Genomic DNA, 16,937 nt, shown 5'->3' with positions numbered 1-16,937 from the left:
ATGGTACCATCTCCCGAAGAAATAGATTCAACTGTTCAACACTTACAGTCAAATGTTTAATACCCCGGGTATTCTCAGAACACATTCTGGAAAGTCTATAGATCCAGTGGTCACTTTATTAGGTACAACCCCCTTTGCATCTGGAACAGTGTGAATTCAAAACTGTTGATGAACCTGGGAAAGGAGATAAACATCATGACCTCTCCTATACACCCCCCCCCCCCCCGTTTTATTATTGCATTATGATACAAAAAGCGGCATTGGTGTGCCATAGGACCATGCAGCCTCAGAGCGGTTGAGTTGAGTTAATAAGTAACAAACCCCTTTGTTATGGCAAGCCTAAATACGATCAGGAGTAGAAATGTGCTTAAGAAGCCACAAAATAAGTTGCATGCACTCACTCTGTGTGCAATACTAGTGTTTAGCAGGATTTTTGAATGACTACCTCATCTCTGTACCCCACACAATGATCTGTAAGGTCCCTTAATCGAGCAGTGAATTTCATACAGACTCAATCATAAAGATCAGGGAGATGGTAGATGGTGTATTCATACACCCAGTCACTACAAAGATACAGGCGTCCTTGCCAGAAAGGAAGGAAACCACTCAGGGATTTCACCATGAGGTAAATTGTGACTTTACAACAGTTACAGAGTTTAATTGATGTGATATGAGAAAACTGAGGCTGGATCAACAACATTGTATTTACTCTACAATACTAACCTAATTGAGAGAGTGAAAAGAAGTAAGCCTGTAGAGAATACAAATATTCCAAAACATGCATCCTGTTCGCAATAAGACACTAAAGTAAAACTGCAAAAAGTAAATCACTTTATGTCCTGAATACAAAGCATTATGTTTGGGGCAAATCGAACACAACACATCACTGAGTACCACTCTTTATAATTTCAAGCATGGTGGTGGCTGCATCATGTTATGGGTATGCTTGTCATCGGCAAGGATTAGAGTGTTTTTTAAATAATAAAAATAAACGGAATAGAGCTAAGCACAGGCAAAATTCTAGAGGAAAACCTTGTTCAAAAATGGAAAAACCAGCGAAATGTATACTGAACAAAAATATAAACACAACATGCAAAAATGTATGCGATTTTACTGAGTTACAGTTCATACTGTATAAGGAAATCAGTCAATTTAAATGAATGAATTAGGCCCTAATCTATGGATTTCAAATGACTGGGCAGGGGTGCAGCCATTGGTGGTCCTGGGAGGGCCACTTGGCAGCCAGTCCTACCCACTGGGGAGGGAAAGCCAATCAAAATGAGTTTTTCCCCACAAAAGGGCTTCATTATAGACAGAAATACTCTTCCGACAGAAAGACAACATTTGAGAGAAATAAGCTTTTTGTGCTTAAGGAACATTTCTGGGATTTTTTATTTCAGCTCAAGAAACATGGGACCAACACTTTACATGTTGCGTTTATATTTTTGTTCAATATATATTATCCATATCCTGGTTCACCCATGACTCCAATAAACATGGACAATTACAGTTCTTCAGGCACTGTTGATTGGATAGTCTCGAGCGGAGTTCGTCCAGTTTGTTCCCTAGTGATTGAATGTTCGCCAATAGAACGGAGGGTAGAGACGGTTTATTTGATTGTCAGGATGACGGCTTGTTTGCCTCTCTTGCACTGTCACTTCCTCTTTCTGCTGATTCAGCAGAATAGACCCTGTAAATTAGTGTTTGTAGAGTCACTTCTCTGCATCATATTACTCACCATCAAAACAGAAGCACTATCATATATCGCCTTATCAAGCGAAATGCTTGTAAAAACTGATTCTCTCTGTGTGTGTGTGTGTGTGTGTGTGTGTGTGTGTGTTTATGTCAGTCCCCTATATAAAAATACTTCAAGTTCACTGTCATTGTATTTGGGGAGAGTCAATACTAAGCAAGACTGTCATATACAAGGCCGTAAAAATGGATTCCACTGGGAGAAAAATAGAACAATCCTATGGACAGTTTCTCTGGTTTCTCTGAGCTGTTAAATTCTACTGCCCCTCTTGCTGTTAAGAGATTGCACTGAGCATCAACCTTTTACTCAAACTCAAGGGACATTGAGTCTGTTTTGTGATCAATGTTTATTGCACTGACGTCTGACAAGACGTCTGTAGCTTTCAGGACACCCCTATGTCTCACAGGTGGAACACTCCTGCCTCACTCTCTAGACCTATGGGAGATACCACTCCTCTCCTGGACATGGTTGATGGAAAGGAGCCTTGGTTGGGGTGGATTTAAATCTGAGAGAGGTGGAGGGGTCCCTCTGCATTCTTTCATACCTACCCCTCAGAGCTCTGTTCCTTTCCGCTGTGACAACAGACACTCGTCCCTTTCCTCCCTGTCCACCTCTCCATCACCGCCCACCCGCCGCCCAGTCCTTTTGTCTCACGGAACCACTACCCTGGCCTTTGTGTTCCAAGGAGGTGTTATAGCAGCGGCAGACACACGTGCCAGCTGCTCAGGGCTTGTCTCCTGTCCCTCTGTCCAGAAGATACTGCCCATCCACTCCCATTTACTGGTCACCACTTCAGGCAGTGGTGCAGACTGCATGCCATTGGAGAGAATCCTGGCTAGAGAGATCCGCCCTTTACCAGCTACGCCACGGCTGCCGCTTGTCAATCACTAGCCAAGCTCCTCTCTCATATATTGGAACCATTTAAGGGGACTGATGTGTGTGTGGCAGCCATTCTATCTGGCTCGGATGTAGAGGAGGTTAGGGTGTAGAAATTCAGATAACAAAAAGTTGATAGGATAGGATCAGGCAGAGACAGCATCTCTCCAGCAAAAGTACCCCTTGAAGAGACAGGAATGTCTGCAAGTGATTCTTGTAGTCAGGATGACTTGACTGGCAGGGCCAGTGACAGAACAAGACATGCAGTAACTGACGGGAACCTGACAATATCCCTTGCCAGTGATCGTTGTGGCCCAAAGCTCTTCTATGTGTGCAGTGACGGCACCCGTCTGCAGGGAGAGTTTTTCTCAGTGGGCTCAGGTTCGCCCTATGCCTATGCAGTACTGGATGGAGGGGTTCGGTGGAGCCTGAGGGAGGAGGAGGCAATCTCATTGGCCAGAGAAATTGTGTACAGGGCCACACACAGGGATGCATGTTCAGGGAATTGTGTGGACCTCTTTCACATCACTGCCCAAGGATATAGCCACAGAGACAGGGAGGATTTGAGAGAGGAGTACCACAGAGAGAAGGGAGAGGGTGCTGAAGATGGTGAAAGAATGAATGAAAGGAGGAGAGGGAGGGAAAAAGGACATTTGAATAGGGAAAGATGCATGGGGAAAGGGAGAGATTAGGGCTGGGGAGAGCGTTGCCTGACAGACTGTGATACCTTTTGGTTGTTGTTTGGAACATTTCCTCTCACAAGCTCTTACAAGCCAGAATGTTGAATCAAAGGTCCTTTCAACTTACTCTACCAGTTGTCTGTGCGGTGGGTAGGAATTTGAGAAAAGATATCCACAGGAAAGTATTATTAAATCGACCAAACACGGGTACTTACCGTTGAGATTTCGAGCACCTGGCGCATGCACAAAACAATGTAAACACCTACATTACTTCAGTTAGTACGCATGCATTGCTTGCATGTACTTCCATCTTAGTTGCCTTAGATGATGAGCAAAGAAATTGGGATAGCCACACACGGAGACCCGTGTTTTGAAGTCAGTTTAATAATACTTTTCTGTAGATTTCTACTCACAAAAGGACAAAGTCAGTGTAGAGTAAGTTCAAATGAAATTTGATTCAACATTCGTGACAGATAAGGGATGTCAAATACAAATGAACCTGGGTCAGCATTGGTCAGGGCTAGGGAGAGGGTAGGAGTAGATTAGGGAAAATAATTTGTGACAAAGGAGGATCAAAAAGATGGATGAAGAAGACTGGCCACTTTATGGGAGAGAGAAAGTAAGACGCCTGCATGTATGTCTGAGCACTGTGAATCGTAATGTAATGCGTGTCAATTTTTTTTTTTTAATGTTATGTAATATTATGCATAAAAGTACCATGCATGCAAACATTCATTTGTAACAATTCAGTACAGGGTGAGGGTAGGCATGGGTGTCATGCACCCATTATTTTAGAGGTGGCACGAATTACGTGAGGATAGGGGGTGTCGGAGAATGTACCATTTTTCTAACAAGTGAAACAGATTTTTCATGCAATCTAGAACCATAATCATTATGCTTAATTCTATGTAAAAAAAAAAAAAATTCTGCGTAGGTTATCTAAGCATTCAATTGTCATTTTAATTAATAATGCACATTGATTTATTTGAGAACTTATGCCATTTTGAATATTCGACAAGGGGTGTTGACGTCAATCATCTGTATTCAATGGAGAGTGAGATGCTTTGCTAACCTCAAGAATATGCAGAGCGTACAGGCCTCGGTGTAACGCTCATTCCCTCGACGATAAACACGAACCAGACCATCATCCTTGGTGAGACAAAACCCAGACTCGTCACTTAATTAGCACTTTTTGCCAGTCCTGTCTGGTCCAGCGATGGTGCGTTTGTGCCCATAGGCAACGATGTTGCCGGTGATGTCTGGTGAGGACCTGCCTTACAACAGGCATATCAGTCAGAGCACCGATGAAGGGATTGTGCGTTCCTGGTGTAACTCGGGCAGTTGTTGCTTCCATTCTGTACCCGATCCACAGATGTGATGTTCGGATGTCCTGATCCTGTGCAGGTGTTGTTACACTTGGTCTGCCACTGCGAGGACGATCAGCTGTCCGTCCTGTCTCCCTGTAGCGATGTCTTAGGAGTCTCACAGTACGGAGATTGCAATTTATTGCCCTGGCCATACCTTCAGTCCTCATGCCTCCTTGCAGCATGCCTAAGGCACGTTCACGCAGATGAGCAGGGACCCTGGGAATCTTTCTTTTGGTGTTTTTCAGAGTCAGTAGAAAGGTCTCTTTAGTGTCCTAATTTTTCATAACTGTGACCTTAATTGCCTCCCATCTGTAAGTTGTTAGTGTCTTAACGACCGTTCCACAGGTGCATGTTCATTAATTGTTTATGGTTCATTGAACAAGCATGGGAAACAGTGTTTAAACCCTTTACAATGAAGATCTGTGAAGTTATTTGGATTTTTACGAATTATCTTTTGAAAGACAGGGTCCTTTTTGCTGAGTTTATACGCAATTACTTATCAGGGGAATTGGAATAAGATGTGCATAATGAGAGAGGCCAGTGACATAGACCTCCGGAACTTGTGCACGGAATGAGCAGCAGTACCAGGGGAATCCGTGACAGTACCCCCCTCCCCCCGACGCGCTGCACCAGCAGCGGAACGACACTGGCCTCAGGGACAATCATAGGGATGCGGTGCGGGTCAGTCATGGCACCAATGGTGAAAATCCCTGGTCAGCAACGCGTCCAGGATGTACACTGCAGGAACCCAGCACTGCTCATCTGGGCCGTACCCCTCCCCTGATGTGCTGTACCAGCTGCGGGACGACACCGACCTCGAGGACGACCACAGGAATGTGGTGCGGGTCGGTCTGGGCCAGTTGCAGCTGCCGAAGTTGCAGCGGTGTCAGACAGGCCAGTTGCAGCTGTCGAAGTTGCGGGGGAGTCGGCTGGGCCATTCCCGCTGTCTCCGTTTAGGGTCGGTTATTCTGTTACGTTGTATAAGTGATTGGAGACAGGCGCAGGAATTCATAATAGGGGGGTTTAATACTCCACCCAAAATATACCACATGCCATGAAAAGGCACAGGGACGAAAACACAGGGATGTAACCCAAACAAAAGTGCGAGGTTAAACCTCTAATAAACACACGGGACGAGGCCCGTAATACACTACACAGGGAAAGACCCGTAATAACAAGTGCACAATACACGCAGCATGAAAGCCGAAAGAGCGAAGCACAGGTACTCACAGACAAACGGACATGGGAACAATAACTGACAAGACAATGGTGAACAGAGGGCACATATATACAATTACTAATCAGGGGAATTGGAGTCAGATGTGCATAATGAGACAGTTCAGTGACGTCTAGAGGCTGGTGACGTAGACCTCCGGAACTGGTACACGGAATGAGCAGCAGTACCAGGGGAATCTCCAAGCTCGTCATCAAGCTCGAGACCCTGGGTCTCGACCCCGCCCTGTGCAACTGGGTACTGGACTTCCTGACGTGCCGCCCCCAGGTGGTGAGGGTAGGCAACAACATCTCCTCCCCGCTGATCCTCAACACTGGGGCCCCACAAGGGTGCGTTCTGAGCCCTCTCCTGTACTCCCTGTTCACCCACGACTGCGTGGCCACGCACGCCTCCAACTCAATCATCAAGTTTGCGGACGACACAACAGTGGTAGGCTTGATTACCAACAACGACGAGACGGCCTACAGGGAGGAGGTGAGGGCCCTCGGAGTGTGGTGTCAGGAAAATAACCTCACACTCAACGTCAACAAAACTAAGGAGATGATTGTGGACTTCAGGAAACAGCAGAGGGAACACCCCCCTATCCACATCGATGGAACAGTAGTGGAGAGGGTAGCAAGTTTTAAGTTCCTCGGCATACACATCACAGACAAACTGAATTGGTCTACTCACACAGACAGCATTGTGAAGAAGGCGCAGCAGCGCCTCTTCAACCTCAGGAGGCTGAAGAAATTCGGCTTGTCACCAAAAGCACTCACAAACTTCTACAGATGCACAATCGAGAGCATCCTGGCGGACTGTATCACCACCTGGTACGGCAACTGCTCCGCCCTCAACCGTAAGGCTCTCCAGAGGGTAGTGAGGTCTGCACAACGCATCACCGGGGGCAAACTACCTGCCCTCCAGGACACCTACACCACCCGATGTCACAGGAAGGCCATAAAGATCATCAAGGACATCAACCACCCGAGCCACTGCCTGTTCACCCCGCTATCATCCAGAAGGCGAGGTCAGTACAGGTGCATCACAGCTGGGACCGAGAGACTGAAAAACAGCTTCTATCTCAAGGCCATCAGACTGTTAAACAGCCACCACTAACATTGAGTGGCTGCTGCCAACACACTGACACTGACTCAACTCCAGCCACTTTAATAATGGGAATTGATGGGAAATTATGTAAATATATCACTAGCCACTTTAAACAATGCTACCTAATATAATGTTTACATACCCTACATTATTCATCTCATATGTATATGTATATACTGTACTCCATATCATCTACTGCATCTTTATGTAATACATGTATCACTAGCCACTTTAACTATGCCACTTTGTTTACATACTCATCTCATATGTATATACTGTACTCGATACCATCTACTGTATCTTGCCTATGCTGCTCTGTACCATCACTCATTCATATATCCTTATGTACATATTCTTTATCCCCTTACACTGTGTACAAGACAGTAGTTTTGGAATTGTTAGTTGGATTACTTGTTGGTCATTACTGCATTGTCGGAACTAGAAGCACAAGCATTTCGCTACACTCGCATTAACATCTGCTAACCATGTGTATGTGACAAATAAAATTTGATTTGATTTGAATCTGTGACAATGCATCAGACGCAAAAAGGTTGATATCGCCCTAATACAAGAAACCCACCTAAAACATTCTGATGTCTGTAGATTCCAAGACAGATACTATAAATGTGTTGCTCATTCCTCAGCCACTAACAAAACGAATGGTGTTTTGATATTATTTGGTAGAAAACTATGTGTTCAGGATGATTGTTCTGATAATGATGATGCAGATCGTTTTGTCTTTGTAACTACGGTTATAAATCACACTAAGATGTGTTTCTCCTCAATCTACTGTCCGAACATCCCTGATTCTAATTTCCTTAGTTATATCTTGAAAAGAATAAGAACTTGTAGTGGTAGGAGATTTTAATCAGGTGTGTAATTCTGTTAGATAGGTCTCATGTTCCATTGGACTCTCAAACTGATCAGGCCTCTGGTGATCTCATCTCATTTGCTGCAGAGCTTAATATTTTAGAAACCTGGCATCTAAGGAATTTGACTGCCAAATATTATACTTTCTTTTCTTCAAGACATAATACATTTTCCCAGATAGACTACTACATATTTGTATCTCCCTATATAAACAGGTTTATTCAGACAACTGAGCTGTTCCCCATTGTCATTTCTGACCATGGAGCTGTCCTGTATAGTATTTGACTTGACAGCTCCAAACAGAAAGGTGCCAGAAGACGGCGCTTTAACACAACATTGCTGCAGAATAAGTCTTTTTTTGCTCAATTTAAGAATATTTATTGCTTAATACAGATACAGCCACATCCCACCGGTCACTTTGGGAGATGACAAAATGTTTGAGGGGAAACAAGGCTTAAGCAAAGCGAGGCCTTTCCTTGTGTCAATACAATTCCAACACCATCTGGTAAGATATCACATGACCTGGCAGAAATTAATGATATGTTTAGCTAGTTTTGTTCCCAATTATATCTATCAATCATGCATTAAAACATGGAGAATTCCATAGAGACCAAAACACCTCACTGATTATAGTTTTGTTAAAAAAGGGCAAATCTCACCTAGACTGTAAAAGTTATAGGCCCTTAAGCCTTATTACAACAGATCTCAAGTTGTTTGCAAAGGTACTTGCCATCATATTGGAACTGCTTGGCCTTTCTAGGGAGTTTTTCCTAGCCACCGTGCTTCTACACCTGCATTGCTTGCTGTTTGGGGTTTTAGGCTGGGTTTCTGTACAGAACTTTGAGATATCAGCTGATGTACGTAGGGCTATATAAATCAATTTGATTTGATTTGTAGGAAATCTAATTAGCGATGATCAAACTGGGTTTATAAAGTGTTGTTTAGACTCAGACAATATTAGACTTCCATATTAGGCTTCCATATCATAAATGAAAACGACCCAGTCCCTGCTGCACTTTTTTTTAGTTTGGTTGCAAAAAAAAAAAGCCTTCGATATGCTAGAATGGAACTATTTATGGTGTGTTTGGGAGGCCTTTGGTTTAGGTAAAGGATTTATCTCCATGTTAAAAATGTTGTATTCTGCATCCCAAGCAGTTGTGCAGACGGGAAACATTCTATCCAAGTATTTCTGTTTTCAACGTTCCACAAAACAAGGATGTCCATTATCACCCATGCTCTTTGCACTGTCTTTGGAGCCCCTTGCTCAAGCAATTAGATTGGACCCACTTATTTCACCAATCAATATTAAAGGTACTCAGCATAAAGTGTCACTCTATGCCAATGACACCTTATTGTATTTCGCAGACTTCTCAATTTCCCTTCCACAGATTCTGAAATGATTTACTATTTTCGGTTCATTCTCTAGATATAAACTGGGAAAATCTATACGGGTGCCCCTTAATAGCCCTGTGAAATGTTTAACTTTGCCTGCTGCATCTCCAGTGCAGTGGCATAAGGCAGACTATTTATTTGGGGATATGCATACCCACCAAATTTCCAAAGTTTGCAGAAGGAACTCTCTTAAAATATCATTACAAGGTAGGATTGCTATAGTAAAAATGAAACGGACTCGTACTGTCTGTTAAATGCTCTACATTGGTGTCACTCTAGTATGGAACCATGTAATGCAGGGATTGGTGCACGACCTGAACTGGGATACCATTTGGGAATATGTATTTGTTACCTCTAAGAACCCAGCACACCAGCTTATACATAGAAGTTATGCAACCCCATTTAGACGTTTTAAGATGAAGCTGATTCCTACTCCAGTATGTGATAGATGCCGTATGAATAGTGTTGGAACACTAATGCACGTGTTTTGGGAATGTCCTGTGGTGTTCCAGTTCTGGTCACGTTTCAGATTTCCTTACAAAAATGATGGGTGTCCCTGTGAACAAAGATCCACCATTTATTTTTGTTGAATGATGACCTTTCATTTTTATTGCAACTGGTTCAGAAAATAATAATTTAAGTGGGGTTAACAGCAGCAAAAAAAGTTATGCTTAGTGCTTGGATTACCCCTACAATCTTCTCGACTCAAACATGATTACCATATTTTCAAGATATTGTTCGTATAGAGCAGTCAGTGGCCGTGATAAACAAAGCTCGGGCAAATCCAGTTGAGGCATGGGATGTATTATGCTAAACTCTATCAGATATCAACAACTCTTTACCAGGCAATGGACCTACATGGTAGGGGAGTGGGGGGGGGGAAATGTTCTTTTCTAAGAATAATATAGAATATTTTTTATTGTAAACTCTACTTACTTTCTGTAAATGTCATATTGTGCACTCAAATATTTGACTCCTGATAGTATGTGTCACATGTGCTCCCTCTCCAGGTCACCAGGCTGCTCATTATGGCGCACACCTGTCACCATCGTTACGCGAACCTGCGTGTCATCATTCACCTGGACTGCATCACCTCCTTGATTACCTGCCCTATATATAGCACTCCCTTTGGTTCCTTCACCAGGTGTCATTGTTTCAGTTTCATGTCTGTGTGCTGTTCGAGGTTCTTGTTTTGTATTATGTTCTGTTTATTTTATTAAAACACTCACTCCCTGAACTTGCTCCCCAAACTCTCAGCGCACGTCGTTACAGTATGTAAATAGTTGTATTTTATGTTAGTGTTGTCTTGTCGGCTAGTATTTGTAAGGTGATCCTGCCTTGTGTGTTGTATATTGCGAAATATATATTTTTTTATAAAAATATATATTTGACCTGGTCTGTGTAATTGGACTGACTTGTTTAGTATTTACACCAGGGTAGTCCATCCGCCTTCCTGGATATCTACCCACTGGTAGGTCTGCTAATTTGAAGTGTAAACCGTCAAGAACATAGATATCCAGGAAAAGAAAACGATTTAGTAAATCATTCTAAAACCTTTCCAAAAGTACAATAAAGACTATAAAAAATGAACACGTATTGTTTCTCAAGTTTGTTGCCCGCACAAACTTCCCTTATTTATGTTTGGTTGTAGGCCCACCTCTTTCAACAACTATTCTGAGTACTCCAGGTTTTCACACGTCTGAAAACTGGGAAAGCTCCGGTTCTTCCCAGCTCAAAGATGTGCTTACTGCACCCTGTGTTGCTTGGCGACTTGCCCTCAAAGTTGTAGCAGCTCAGGCGTTGGTGGTGGCACTTCAGCGAGTCTTGGGTCATCTGTTCTAAGGATCACTCTCTTAAGTAGCTCCAAATAAGAGTCTTCTCAAAACTGCTCTCTGAAGTTCTGGGATGTCCGTGTAGTCCTTTGCAGTTTTCTATGCGTAGACGTAGACACTTTTGAGACTTATTGTCGAGTCTCCTTTAGCTGAAAGAGAGAAGAATATTTGGTGAGTATTTTGTCTATAGAATTAACTATCACACCTGATTAAAGTAAGTACATTCTAAACTGAAGACCATGATTAGTTGATGATTGGAGTCATGTGTTGGCTAGGGCTTGAAAACAATCAAAACCAGTAATCCTACATATTTACAACTAAATAGCAACATTTAAATTTATATCTAGCAATATACACTACTAGTCAAAGTTTTAGAACAACTACTCATTCAAGGGTTTTTCTTAATTCTTACTATTTTCTACATTGTAGAATAACAGTGAAGACATCAAAACTATGAAATAACACATATGGAATCATGTAGTAACCAAAATATATTTTATATTTGAGATTCTTCTAAGTTGCCACCGTTTGCCTTGATGACAGCTTTACACACTCTTGGCATTATCTCAACCAGCTTCATGAGGTAGTCACCAGGAATGCATTTCAATTAACAGAATTTCTTTCCTTAACGCGTTTGAGCCAACCAGCTGTTTTGTGACAAGGTAGGGGTGGTATACAGAAGATAGCCCTATTTGGTAAAAGACCATGTCCATATTATGTCAAGAGTAGGTCAAATAAGCAAAGAGAAACGACAGTCCATCATTACTTTAAGGCATGAAGGTCAGCCAATCCAGTTCATTTAAAAAACTTTGAACGTTTTTTAAAGTGCAGTCGCAAAAACCATCAAGCACTATGATGAAACTGGCTCTCATGAGGACCGCCACAGGAATGAAAGACCCTAACAGGTGCATCTCAACATCAACTGTTCAGAGGAGACTGTGTGAATCAGGCCTTCATGGTCGAATTGCTGTAAAGAAACCACTACTAAAGGACACTAATAAGAAGAAGAGACTTGCTTGGGCCAAGAAACAGAAGCAATGGACATTAGACCGGTGGAAATTTGTCCTTTGGTCTGGAGTCCAAACTGTAGATTTTTGGTTCCAACCACCGTATCTTTGTGAGACACGATGTGGGTGAACAGATGATCTCTGCATGTGTATTTCCCAACGTAAAGCATGGAGGAGGAGGTGTGATGGTGTGGGGGTGCTTTGCTGGTGACACTGTCTGTGATTTATTTAGAATTCAAGGCACACTTAACCAGCATGGCTACAAAAGCATTCTGCAGGGATACGCCATCCCATCTGCTTTGTTTTTCAACAGGACAATGACCCAACACACCTCCAGGCTGTGTAAGGGCTATTTGACCAAGAAGGAGAGTAATGGAGTGCTGCAGCAGATGACCTGGCCTCCACAATCACCCGACTTCAAACAAATTGAGATGGTTTGGCATGAGTCGGACCGCAGAGTGAAGGAAAAGCAGCCAACAAGTGCTTAGCACGTGGGAACTCCTTCAAGACTATTGGAAAAGCATTCCTCATGAAACTGTTTGAGAGTGTGAGTGTGCAAAGCTGTCATCAAGTCAAATGGTGGCTATGGTGGTTACTAAACTCAGCAAAAAAAGAAAAGTCCCCTTTTCAGGACCCTGTCTTTCAAAGATAATTTGTAAAAATCCAAATAACTTCACAGATCTTCATTGTAAAGGGTTTAAACACTGTTTCCCATGCTTGTTCAATGAACCATAAACAATTAATGAACATGCACCTGTGGAACGATCGTTAAGACACTAACAACTTACAGACGGTAGGCAATTAAGGTCACAGTTATGAAAACGTAGGACACCAAAGAGGCCTTTCTACTGACTCTGAAAAACACCAAAAGAAAGATTCCCAGGGTCCCTGCTCATCTGCGTGAACGTGCCTTAGGCATGCTGCAAGGAGGCATGAGGACTGCAAATGTGGCCAGGGCAATAAATTGCAATGTCCGTACTGTGAGACACCTAAGACAGCGCTACAGGGAGACAGGACGGATAGCTGATCGTCCTCGCAGTGGTAGACCACACATAACAACACCTGCACAGGATCGGTACATCCGAACATCACACCTGCGGGACAGATACAGGATGGCAACAACAACTGCCCAAATTACACCAGGAATGCACAATCCCTCCATCAGTGCTCAGACTGTCCGCAGTAGGCTGAGAGAGGCTGGACTAAGGGCTTGTAGGCAGGTCCTGACCAGACATCACCGGCAACAACGTCACCTATGGGCACAAACCCACCATCGCTGGTCCAGACAGGACAGGCAAAAGTGCTCTTCACTGACGAGTCATGGTTTTGTCTCACCAGGGGTGAGGGTCGGATTCACGTTCATCGTCGAGGGAATGAGAGTTACACCGAGGGCTGACTCTGGAGTGGGATTGATTTGCAGGTGGAGGGTCCGTCATGGTCTGGGGCGGTGTGTCACAGCATCATCGGACTGAGCTTGTTGTCATTACAGGCAATCTCAACGCTGTGTGTTACCGGGAACACATCCTCCTCCCTCATTTGGTACCCTTCCGGCAGGCTCATCCTGACATGACCCTCCAGCATGACAATGCCACCAGCCATACTGCTCATTCTGTGCTTGATTTCCTGCAAGACAGGAATGTCAGTGTTCTGCCATGGCCAGCGAAGAGCCCGGATCTCAATTCCATGGAACACGTTTGGGACCTGTTGGATCGGAGGGTGAGGGCTAGGACCATTCCCCCCAGAAAAGTCTGGGAAATTGCAGGTGCCTTGTTGGAAGAGTGAGGAAACATCTCACAGCAAGAACTGGCAAATCTGGCACAGTCCATGAGGAGGAGATGCACTGCAGTACTTAATGCAGCTGGTGGCCACATCAGATACTGACTGTTACTTTTGATTTTGACCCCCCCTTTGTTCAGGGACACATTATTCAATTTCTGCTAGTCACATGTCTGTGGAACTTGTTCAGTTTATGTCTCAGTTGTTAAATATTGTTATGTTAATAGAAATATTTACACATGCTAAGTTTGCTGAAAATAAACGCAGAGTATGTTTCTTTTTTTGCTGAGTTCATATGATTCAATATGTGTTATTTCATACTTTATGTCTTCACTATTATTCCACAATGTAGAAAAGTAAAAAGAAATTGTAACGGTTTTCTTGGTGAGAAGGAGAGTCGGACCAAAATGCGGCGTGTCTATTGCAATCCATGTTTAATGAAGTAACACACTAAACACAAACACTACCAAAACAATAAACGTAACGAAAACCGAAACAGCCTATACTAGTGTAAACTAACACAGAATAAGGACATCAAGACACTAAGGACAATCACCCACGACAAACTCAAAGAATATGGCTGCCTAAATATGGTTCCCAATCAGAGACAACGATAAACACCTGCCTCTGATTGAGAACCACTTCAGACAGCCATAGACTTAGCTAGAACACCCCACTAGCTACAATCCCCATACATACACACCACATACACAAACCCATGCCACACCCTGGCCTGACCAAATAAATAAAGATAAACACAAAATACTTTGACCAGGGTGTGACAGAACCCCCCCCTAAGGTGCGGACTCCCGAACGCACCTCAAAACAATAGGGAGGGTCCGGGTGGGCGTCTGTCCATGGTGGCGGCTCCGGCGCGGGACGTGGACCCCACTCAATCAATGTCTTAGTCCCTTCTCCTCGCGTCCCTGGATAGTCCACCCTCGCCGCCGACCATGGCCTAGTAGTCCTCACCCAGAACCCCACTGGACTGAGGAGCAGATCGGGACTGAGGGGCAGCTCGGGACTGAGGCAGCTCGGGACTGAGGGGAAGCTCAGGAGTGAGAGGAAGCTCAGGAGTGAGAGGAAGCTCAGGCAGGTTGATGAATCTACCAGATCCTGGTCGACTGGCAGATCTGGAAGAGTCTGGTCGACTGGCAGATCTGGAAGAGTCTGGTCGACTGGCAGATCTGGAAGAGTCTGGTCGACTGGCAGATCTGGAAGAGTCTGGTCGACTGGCAGATCTGGAAGAGTCTGGTCGACTGGCAGATCTGGAAGAGTCTGGTCGACTGGCAGATCTGGGAGAGTCTGGTCGACTGGCAGCTCCATGCTGACTGGCTGCTCCATGATGACTGGCAGCTCTGGCTGCTCCATGCTGACTGGCTGCTCCATGCTGACTGGCAGCTCTGGCTGCTCCATGCTGACTGACTGCTGCATGCTGACTGGCAGCTCTGGCTGCTCCATGCTGACTGGCTGCTCTGGCTGCTCCATGCTGACTGGCTGCTCCATGCTGACTGGCGGCCCTGGCTGCTCCATGCTGACTGGCGGCCCTGGCTGCTCCATGCTGACTGGCGGCCCTGGCTGCTCCATGCAGACTGGCAGCTCTGGCGGCTCCTTGCAGACTGGCAGCTCTGGCGGCTCCTTGCAGACTGGCAGCTTTGGCGGCATCCTGCAGACAGGCAGCTCTGGCGGCTCCTTGCAGAATGGCAGCTCCTTGCAGACTGGCAGCTCTATGCAGACTGGCAGCTCCTTGCAGACTGGCAGCTCCTTGCAGACTGGCAGCTCCTTGCAGACTGGCAGCTCCATGCTAACTGGCAGCTCTATGCTAACTGGCAGCTCTATGCTAACTGGCAGCTCTATGCTAACTGGCAGCTCTATGCTAACTGGCAGTTCTGAACAGGCGGGAGACTCCGGCAGCGCTGGAGAGGAGGAGGGCTCCGACAGCGCTGGACAGGCGAGGCGCACTGTAGGCCTGATGCGTGGTGCTGGCACTGGTGGTACTGGGCCGAGGACACGCACAGGAAGCCTGGTGCGGGGAGCTGCTACCGGAGGGCTGGGGTGTGGAGGTGGTACTGGAAAAACCGGACCGTGCAGGTGCACTGGAGCTCTTGAGCACCGAGCCTGCCCAACCTTACCTGGTTGAATGCTCACGGTCGCCCTGCCAGTGCGGCGAGGTGGAATAGCCCGCACTGGGCTATGCAGGCGAACCGGAGACACCGAGCGCAAGGCTGGTGCCATGTAAGCCGGCCCAAGGAGACGCACTGGGGACCAGCTGCGTAGAGCCGGCTTCATGGCATTAGGCTCGACGCTCAATCTAGCCCGGCCGACACGCGGAGCTGGAATATACCGCACCAGGCTATGCACCCGCACTGGAGACACCGTGCGCACCACTGCATAACACGGTGCCTGTCTGGTCTCTCTAGCCCCCCGGTAAGCACAGGGAGTCTGCCCAGGTCTCCTACCTGGCGTAGCCATACTCCCTGTTAGCCCCCCCCCAAGAAATTTTTGGGGCTGCCTCTCGGGCTTCCTTCCGCGCCGCCGTGCCTGCTTCGCCAACTCCATTCTCTGATAACCTTCCGCGCACTGCTCCATCGAATCCCAGGCGGGCTCCGGCACTCTCCCTGGGTCGGCCGCCCACCTGTCGATCTCCTCCCAAGTCGTATACTCCATACTGTACTCCTCTTTGGGCTGCTCCTGTTGTTTCTTCTCCCGCTGCACCTTTGGGCGGCTACACTCCCCTGGTTTAGCCCAGGGTCCTCTCCCGTCGAGGATTTCCTCCCATGTCCAGAAATCCTTATTGCGCGTCTCCTCGCGCTGCTCCTGCCTGTTGACACGCTGCTTGGTCCTTTTGTGGTGGGTGATTCTGTAACGGTTTTCTAGGTGAGAAGGAGAGTCGGACCAAAATGCGGCGTGTCTATTGCAATCCATGTTTAATGAAGTAACACACTAAACACAAACACTACCAAAACAATAAACGTAACGAAAACCGAAACAGCCTATACTAGTGTAAACTAACACAGAATAAGGACATCAAGACACTAAGGACAATCACCCACGACAAACT

At 45.5% G+C, this 16,937-nt stretch overlaps 1 pseudogene; it reads left to right on the top strand.

The window, feature by feature from the left end:
* The first annotated feature begins 2,224 nt into the window (after window positions 1–2,224).
* Window positions 2,225–16,937, top strand: part of LOC110508157 (proteasome subunit beta type-11-like) — a 41,735-nt pseudogene continuing 27,022 nt past the window's right edge.

This window comes from Oncorhynchus mykiss, chromosome 28 (assembly GCF_057628025.1).
Source record: "Oncorhynchus mykiss isolate SJ-2025 chromosome 28, ASM5762802v1, whole genome shotgun sequence".
NCBI lineage: Eukaryota > Metazoa > Chordata > Actinopteri > Salmoniformes > Salmonidae > Oncorhynchus > Oncorhynchus mykiss.
This window is presented reverse-complemented; position numbering and strand designations above follow the sequence as displayed.